Source organism: Pteropus alecto, unplaced genomic scaffold (genome assembly GCF_000325575.1).
Source record: "Pteropus alecto unplaced genomic scaffold, ASM32557v1 scaffold101, whole genome shotgun sequence".
Classification (NCBI taxonomy): domain Eukaryota; kingdom Metazoa; phylum Chordata; class Mammalia; order Chiroptera; family Pteropodidae; genus Pteropus; species Pteropus alecto.
Genome location: NW_006432945.1, coordinates 4,795,736 through 4,805,628, shown reverse-complemented (window position 1 = coordinate 4,805,628; position 9,893 = coordinate 4,795,736). Strand labels below are relative to the sequence as shown.

The 9,893-nt window shown below is 39.8% G+C and overlaps 1 long non-coding RNA gene and 1 pseudogene across 3 annotated transcripts in view; one reads left to right on the top strand and one right to left on the bottom strand.

Annotated features, from left to right (window-relative positions):
• The window catches only part of LOC107195386, a 126,061-nt gene that overhangs the window by 95,176 nt on the left and 20,992 nt on the right, over positions 1–9,893 (top strand). The gene's annotated exons all lie outside the window — the stretch shown is intronic.
• LOC112476454 lies at positions 5,232–5,350 on the bottom strand (annotated as a pseudogene).

The following is a 9,893-nucleotide window of genomic DNA, read 5'->3' as shown; positions in this document are numbered from 1 at the left end:
ATGCCCTTTCGTACCCTTCCACCCCCAACCTTAATCTGGATGTGCCAACCCACGTCCTGGTATAAAAGGAGGATTTGTGTTTGAAAGAGAAAAAAATCAGGCAATTTCCTGGTCTGCCTTGGAATATAAAACAGCTCCAAAGGAACCACTTACTTAGGGATCAACTTGACCTTCTCCTTGTCCAAACAGGGTCCAAACCAAGGCCGAATGAATGGCCCCCAGTACAGGAACTTCAGCAGGCCAAACATGAAGGCTTCTCGTTCCATAAGGTGAGCGTGTGAGGACTTGCTATTTCTGATGAGAGAACACATCACTCATTTCATTTTCTTCCTAAAGATGTCCGGGGCAGAGGAAGGCCTGTAGGAGAACGATGCGGTTAGGCAAGAGAGGAAGAAAGAAAGATTTAAGTTTGGAGGATGAAATGCTGATTTCGAAGGACACAGAACCGGAATGAGATCATGGGCCACTTTGCACCCGGCAGATCCTGAGCAGGAAGTAACGCTGCCCACTGAGGCCACTCCTTGTGGGGGGAGGTGGAGGTGGACCCATCCCACGCGAGGGCTGGCGACGGGGAGCAGGAAGGCGACACGACGGCAGGTTAGAGCGCAGATTTCAGACTCAATGGGGCCGTCGGGATGGTCGTTCTCACTCTGGCCTCTCAGTTCGTGCGTCCAGCTGCCCCACCCTCCCCTCACACCTCCGTTGCTTTCCATCACCTTGTACTCTTCATCTTTTAGCAGATGCTAGGGACTTCATTCATTTAACCTGTTTACTGCTAAGTTCCGTCTCCCCGCTAGACCGCAGGCGCCATACGGATCCTGTGCACTGAAAGCTTAGAACAGCGCCCCTGTCTGGTGGTCAGTGAAGACTTGCCGAACGAGTGGAAATAGATGTGAGGGTGGTTTGTAAATGAAAAAGTACCGAGCACTTAGAAGTTGTTGTTGTTATTAAGTATTTTTAATGACAGTGAAAGTAGCAGTGTCTAGAACATAGCTGAAGAAGCATCTATGACAACATCTGTCATCAGTTCCTGGGCAGTTTTGTCAGTGCTATGTGGAAGGTTCACAGACCCCTACATTTGACCTCTTGCCAGACTTTCGGATTAATGATATTTGGGCAACTTGGCTCCAACCTCATTCCGAATTTTCTTTTAACCTTGTATTTCCCTTATATTTATTTTTCAAAGTTCTGGTAAAACATGATGTTTACCATTTTAAGTTATTAAGTACATTCACATTGCGGTGCAACCATCACCACCATCCATCCATCTCCAGAAATTTTTTTGTCTTCCCATGGGTAAACCTCGTATCGATTAAACAATATCTTGCACTCTAGGTAACCCGTGAAAGTGGAATAATACGGTATTTATCCTTCTGTGACTGGCTTATTTCACTTCCCATAATGTCTTCAAGATTTATCCATGTTGTAGCATGTGCCAGAATTTCCTTCCTTTTCAGGGCTGGATAATATTTCATTGCATGTATAGACCACGTTTTGTTTATCTAGTCATCTGTCAAGGGATACTTGGCTTGCCTCCCCTTTTTGGCTGTGGTGAATGATGCTGCTATGAACATGGCTGTACAAATATCTGTTTGAGTCCCTGTTTCAATTCTTTTGGGGGCATGTACCTAGCAGGGGAATTGCTGGTTCACGTGTCAATTCTATTTTTAATTTTCTGAGGAATCATCAAGCTGTTCCTACAGCAGCTGAACAATTTTACATTCCTACCAACAGTGAACAAGGGTTCCGATTTCGTCACATCCTTGCCAACAGTTGTTATTCTCTGCTTTCTTTTTTTGATAATGCTATTCTAATAGGTGTGAAGTAGGTTGCTCTGAATCTTTGAATGATTCAGTTTTACTTGTTTGTCTCCCACATCTCTGAATTATTTTCCATCTTCAAAACCAATATTCGCTACGTCGAGTAGGCTTCCTTCTGTCATCTTGAGTTTTGCATTACTTTATTTATCTAGCCTTCCAAGTAAATGGCCTAACATCTGCCAGTTACTATCGTAGGTGCTGGAAAAACTTGATAAGTAGGACCATCACAGCTCTCGAGGAGATCAAGGATAAGTTTGGCCATAAAATTGTGAATTATCCCATTGATAGCTACCTTTGAAGATATCATCATTTCAATTGTATATGACAAAAACATAATTCCACAGAACTCTAAAATTCTTACTTCTAGAGATACAAGTTTTCTGGATGCATGAGGGCTTGACTCTTTGGGCCCTTGCTGTTTATTTATTTATTTTTTAAATAAACTATGTTTTAAAACAGTTTTAGATCTCTACAAAGTTAGTATAGAAAGTTCCTATACATCCCACACGCTATTATTAACATCTTACATTTGTATGCTTCTTACAATTAATGAACAAATACTGATACAGTGTTATTAACTGAAGTTCACGGTAGATCCAGATTTTCTTAATTTTTACTTAAACATATTTTTCTGTTGCGAGGGTCCCATCTAAGATAGCACACCGAGTTTAGTTCTCATGTTTCCTTAGGCTCTCTTGATTGTGACAGTTTCTTGGGCTTTCCTTGCTTCTGATGACCTTGACAGTTTTGAGGAGTACTGGTCAGGTATTTTGTAAATTGTTTCTTTGTTGGGATTTGTCTGATGATTTTCTCATGATTAGACTGAGATGATGTATTGTCGGGAGGAAGATCTGAGAGGTAAAGTGCATTTTCATCACAGCTTATTGAGGATACATATCAACATGATTTATCATTATTAATATTGAACTTGATCACCTGGCTGGAGTCATTTTTGTCATGTTTCTCTATCATAAAGTTATTCTTTCTTCTCCTCTTTGTGTACTGTACTCTTTGGAAGGCAGAGAATCACTATATGCCCACACTTAAGGGATGGAGAGTTATGCTTCCTCTCCTTGAAAGTGGTGTCTCTACAGAAATTATTTGGAATTCTTCTGCATGGAAGACTTGTCTCTCATCTTTATTTATTCAACCATTTATTTAGATCAAGGTGACTCATGGATATTTATTTTGTACTTTGGGTCATAATCCGGTACTGCTTTATTTTATTGCTGAAATTGTTCCAGCACTGACCATTGGGAGCAATTTCAGTTGGCGCCTTCGTCTCTTTGACATATTTTCCCATCAGCATAAATTTTTTGGTTTGTTTGTTTTGAGTTCTTCCTTACTTTCTGGCACTACAACTGGCTCTAGGCTCATCTCGTATAGTTTCTGCCCCAGGCTGGAATCAGCCGCTTCTCCAAGGATCCTTGGTTCCCGTTATTGGAGAATGGTATTAGAAATCAAGATCTAGGTACTAAGTGTGCTTATTGCTAATGGAGTGTCCTGGCATTTAGCCCCTCTCAGGTGGGACTGTGTGTGTATAAAATGTGTGTGTGTGTGTGTGTGTGTGTGTGTGTGTGTGTGTGTAAATAGGCCTTCAGTTTTGATTATTACTTTTGGCACTTTAGATGAAAATATTGATTAAATATTTTATATATTTTTTTATGTTCAGAACAGAATATAATCAACATAATTAAACCTGTTCTTGGGAACTGGGATATTGTCTTGAATGTTAGTTATTTGGCCCTGATGCAGTGGTTACCCACAATCACTGTGTGTAATGCTGTAGTGCTATGCTGTTGTACTATTTGAATTTGGTTCTGGATTTTTGTAATCTTTCTAATTTTCTTTCCTCTTGCTGTCTTTAATAATTCTCTCTTCTTCCTCTAATTTATTCTTCATAGTTTGCTGTCTCCTAGTAATCAGACAAACAAGTTTGGTCAACTTGTCTATGAAGTAAAAGCAGAGAAATGAGTAAGGATCTGAGGTTCACTCCACTAAATGAAACGAAGCTTGTAACACCAACTTTAGACTATGCAGAAAAGTCTCCTTCCCTTCTTCTTTACCATCCTCCCTGTTTCTCTGCTATGTTCTGGTTGGATGACAGCACTGAGTAGGAAGGTCACACACGTGTTTTAAATGTGAACATGAAACACCTATGGTGGCTGGTTTGTCCATGTGGCTCTGTTTTTAAGCCCTCAAACTATATTTCGATAGTTCTAAGAGCAGTGAAAGGAGCAGTAGACTTGAAATGCATTTGAGCTCTGGCTTTCTTGCTCTGGTTCAGGGTAGTCACTCAACCTCTCTGGGTCTAAGTTATCTGATAGATAATGAAAGAATTAACATAGAATCTCTAGCTTCCTTTCCAGCATTAACTTCCTGTGACTTCTGAGTGAGATTTATTAATCTCAGGAGAGCAATGTGCTCAAATGGGCTTGAGAGCATCTAATCTCGGTTAAGCTGCCTTCATACTGAGTGACCTTGGGAAAGTCACTCTAAAAATACCTACCTCAGAGACACACATGTGTACACGTAGGCACTTGCTATATAATAAAGGAAGCATTACAAATTAAGAGGGGAAGCGTGGATCGTATGTCGATAACCTCAGGTAAACTGGATTACTGTACGAGGGAAAATAAAACCGGGTCCACAAATAAGGTCACTAGACAGATTAAATTCCTAAATAAGAAAGATTAATTATAAATATATAAAAGAAAATTTGGGGGAATCTCTCTGTGACTAGGGGTGAGAAAATTCTTAACTGTCAAAACATAAATTCTAAGACCAAAAAAAGAAGATAAAATAGATTCCATCAAACTAGATGTGCTCCAGCAACATGGATGGATCGAGGAAGTGGGGAAAAAGCAGAAAACAGAATATTAAATGTAACAGTATCATTTGCAAAGTTAAAAACATATTCATACAAACCAGCAATATCTATTTTGCAGGAACACATTCAAATGAAAGGGTAGATTTTTAAGAAGGTTACCTATGGAGAGAAGAGGGGAATGGGAGTGGGGTACAGGGATAAAAGGGGATACATACCTAAATAAACAAATGCAAGCAGAGAAGGGCATTGTGTGGTTCTCTAATGATCATGTGTCATATGTATGTATATCATATACGTCATATATCATATATCATATATACATACACATATGTATATGTGTATAATATATATGTGTATATATTGAGTCACAGAAATATTTTTACTCTATGTTTGCATAATCGCTCTCCCTGGTCTGTGGACAGTAAGCCCCCTGAAGGCAAGAATTAGCATGTAGCATGCAGTAGGCATTTATATTGGTAGGGAAAATATATTTTATTTTATTTTAGGCGAGGCAACCCTTGGTTGACCTCACAGATTTCAGGGACCTTGTCAGCTTACAATCCCTTATTTTTTATTTTTTGCACCTACAGCACCTGGTCTTCCTAGATGGTCTCCCATCCAAGTAATAACCAGGCCCGACCCTGCTTAGCTTCTGAGATCAGACGGGATTGGGCTTGTTCAGGGTGGCATGGCCGTAGACTAATAGGGAAAATAATGGATGAACTTAGACTATCTCTGCTTAGTGACTTCACTGAAATTTTCTGGGGATAACATGAGACAACAGGCACAAATACTCACTGAGACCAACAAAAGCTGTTGGCCTGGAATGATCCTTAGGAGCCATCTGGCCCAGTGGTTACCTGACTTCGGATTTCACAGATGGGTTAAGAATAGGACTGGATCAGTCCACCCACCTTTTCCTAAACCCATGTATGTTCGAGCTCAGAAACCTATGATTTCCATTTTACAAAAGAAAGGGCTTTTTAACATCATTGAGTAAGATATATATCAAGTACTATGGGAATTAAAGAACCATCAAGATAGATTGAGAATATCAGAACAGGCTTCTGAGGGAAGCTACTAGTTGAACTTGACCTTGGATAATGTTTTTTTTTTTTTAAACATCAGAAAAGTAGAAAATTTAAACAAAGAGTAGCATTTTTGATGAAATTATTTAGCTTATTGAAAACTTTGCTATACTCTTTCCATTTTTCTCACTTCTCCATGGCAACTTCATGGCAACCTGGACCAGGACCATGAGGCACCGAGCTGGTCCGACTTCAGAGAGTTAGTGTTTTAGCTCATTCTGGTAGATCTAGAGCTACAATCCAAGCTTCTGACTCACAAGAAAGCTTTTTCCAACCAAACACACTAAGTTTTTCTGAAAGAAGCTCCCAAGAGACTACTAAGTCCTGGTGGAAAATTCCCTCCTGTTTTGGCCAGCTCTGGGTCAGCTGGCAAATATTTAAAAAGAAAATTTCTTCTGATCCATTGAAGGGCAAGAGGTGCCTTGAACTTGGTCTGGAGAGGAACTCGAGTTCATCGTGTGCACATCCTAGGCCTGTTGCTATAGCACCTGAAATAAATGAGTCACAGGGGAAACACAGTGGGAAATGGTGACAGCTATATGTGCAAATTGGCAGTTGGTTACCCAGCCAGCCAACTACGATAAGCCTCCCTTCGGCCATAAACCTGACCCAGCTGTGGGGCGTGAGCAAACCTGTGTAAAGGGTGGGAGAAGGTTTATTTCCTATTGGCATCAAGTCCTTTTGAACTTTGACCTTCCTCAATCTGTCCTTATTTGATGAGTGCAGGGTATTAGAAAGCTAAAAAGAATAAGTAAAAAATGCTGCGCATCCGCTATCTAAAACAACAGACCTCAGAATGAAATAGGGAACAACTATTCCACTGCAAGAAAAGCAATGAAGACAGGTGTGCAGTTTAGGAAATGCACCAGTCCTGGGTCCTCTGACAGCGTTTGATGTGGGTAAACAAATAGTGGAGGGGACGCTTTCATCTCCTTTGATTCACTTCTGAATGTTCCAGTGTGTCCATAATTGAAAAGAAGAAACACACCAAGTAGACCTTTAAATATTACTCGTGTTTCTGACACATCCTGATGGGACCTAAGAAAGAGAAAGCCAGAGCAACCAAGTTAGTGGCATCATAGTTATTTCTTATCATACTAACAGTTGTCCTAGTTACAGCTCTGAAAAGTCAGGTCGCCAACAGTTTTGAATTACTGGACCCTCTAGTAGGACTAAACAAAACTTTTATAAAGGAACACCAAGAACTCAGAAACAGACATAGTAGGCACATGGGTGCACACGCACACCAGCCTCACGTGCAAACTCCCACCCACAGAAACTGTGGACAGAGGAAAGGGAAGGGCAAAGTTAAACCCAGAAGCAGAAGGAAAAACAATAAAATTTTGGTACTGCATTATTCAGATTGGCTGATATTTATAACTTCTCTCTGTAAATTTACATTTTTCTTTTGAGGGAAGAATATATGTTTCCCATTTTAAAAGCTTTTATAGGATGCAAAGGGTGAATGCAGGAAAGAGACAGAAGTGGAGGTAAATGACAGCATTGGTAAGGAATTGATTTCTAGAGGGGCCGAGGGGGTGTTACATGAGGGAAGGGATCCAGGCCAGTATGGACTTCCAGCCCTAACATCCTAATGGCCTTCAGAGCCACCTCTCTCCCTCCCCACCTTGGTATTTTGAAGGCCAAGGATACATAACCTAATAACTTTTCAGTCACATGCTCTCTTTCCTTCAATTCAGCCAGTAGATGACTGCTATTTCTTCTAAACACAGTCCAAATAAATGTTTTCTTGCTCGCAATTCTTCTATGGTCCTTTATCTACTGAATAAAATACTTTCTAGCTCTAGACATTCTTCTTTATGCTTTAGTTAAACAACCTGTTCTCCTTTGACTAAGGGGGTCTTCCCTGAACTCTTTGCTCCTGATCTTTCTTCCTGATCAGTGCACACCTCCCAGGAGCTCCAGCTCTGCTGTTAAATTCTTGTCTGTCTTTTAAGGCCTATTTTAACTATTGCCTTCTCTATGATGCCTTATCTGATAACCTTGATCTATCTTGATGGGTCTTTTCATTCCCATAGTAATTTATATTTATTTATAATTATTTATATAGATAGATAATTATATTTATATAATTATAAAATTTGGATAAATGGTTATATTTATCTCTATATATTTATTGATAATTATTATCTATATATAAATTATGGAATTGATCACATCTCTCCTTGCATTATAAGCAAAATAACTTTATATAACATCTTTTCTACAAGATTGAAAACCCTTTGACTGGGCTGTTGATATTTGTTTCTATTTTTTTCTTTCACTTTTTGTATTGTGAAAAGTAGTACATGATTATAAAAATGCACACAACCTAAATACACTGCTTAATACCATATTACAACGAAAATAGCAAGTAACTGGCACCGAGGTCAAGAAATAAAACATTGCCAATACCACAGAAGCCCCATCATTTGACCCATAAGTCTCTTCCCTTCTTTCTCCACCATGTTCTTTTTCCTCTCCTCGTTATTCCCTGCCATAGAAGCTTGGGCTTAGCAGGTGGTCAGAAAAATGCTTGAAGGATGAATGAAGACACCATGAGGTAGGTGCAGCCTACGAAACTATCAGCTAGATTCATTCTCATCCCTGGGAAAAGAAAGGCCCCAGACGTCATTCCCCTACTTGATGGTGGGTCAGAATTCTCTTCGCATATGAAAGGTGTATATTCTGCAATCATAGTTGCTATTTAAAGAGCACCCAGCAGGCAAAGAACTCTCTGCACCATTGGCTCAAAGTCCCGAGCTTCCAGTAAAGGCGCTGCTCGGTTAAGTTGTATTTCGAGCTGCCAGAAAGTTGGAGAGATACTGTGGCTCCCTTTGCAGGTTCTATCCGGGGCCCGACAAGAGCCACGCAGGCACCTGATTCTTGGGAACAGCGACAGAGGAAAGTTCCAGCAGTAATTGTGCTCCTGGTAAAGTTGGGATCCCAAGATTGAATCGGATTTTCAGGATTTCTCGGAAGCACCCAAGCGGGAGAGTATCTAGAACAATCCAAGGATAATAGAACCAGGGATGATAACAGCGTCTCATGCCATCTCGTTGCCGTGACCAGTCACCTTTTCAATATTTATGGTTTATTTTTATCTCTGTATTAGAGAGGCATTATTTGTGCACAGCCTGTTAAAAACAATTCTGAGGGAAACACACTTCCAGCTGCTTCCTCCTGTTTTCCATCTGCTGCATTTATGCGTCTTTGTGTGCATTTAACTGTTGCTTGTCAGTGTAATTGGGATTTTACTGAGGACAGGGAAAAAAATTCCCCAAGGGTAGGTTGTTAGTTCAATTGATCTGAAAGAGATTATCTTAGTTAGTCACCAATAAACATTAAACTTCCAAGTGGAGCAATAAAAATACACCAAGTAACTTTAAGTTTTAAGAGTTAACTTGCTTCAGTTATCTCTCTGTATTCCTATATTTATGCATCAGCTACTCTTTCTCCCACTTCATCTTAAATATGTAAATCCTCAATTTATCTGGAATTACTTAGTGAAAGGCTGATGTGTGAGTGTGGCAGATTATAATATCCCATCGCCACCCCGATCCTCTTTACCTCTTATTCTTTTCATAGCAGATCAAAAAAGCTGTGTGCATGCCACGAGAATATATTATTTTAAGAGACTTGGACTTAGAAATTGATTTCCTTGATGAGAAAAAGAAAAGTCTCTTTCTGACCCAGAGGGTCACTTCATAATCCTGTCACTCGACATCAAAAAGCCTTTTTTTTTTCTTTTCCTTTTAGGAGAAGATGAGACTATTTCTGAAAAGGAATTAATTTTTCTGCTACTGTGAAAACAGTGTGACTTACAGACTTAGACATCCCAAGAAGAGGGACCTATTCAGAATGCATCCCCTGTGATTAGAACAAGCTCCTGATATAGTTTAGGGTCAGGCAGTTTTCAATGGGAATTGGGATTTGCACTATAGGGTGAAACTGATATTGTATTTTATTGATGATTTTAAAGCTTAAGTTGGAGTCTTTTTTTTTCCTCTGGTAAAGTGATTTCACTGCTTTCAAATATGTAATAATGACAGGTAGAGTAAGCAGGCTGTCCTCGTTGGGTGTGGATTTAAGTCAATAGGCTATTACACAGCACATGATTTTCAACACCTTTGGCCTCAAGTTCAAGTCACAACA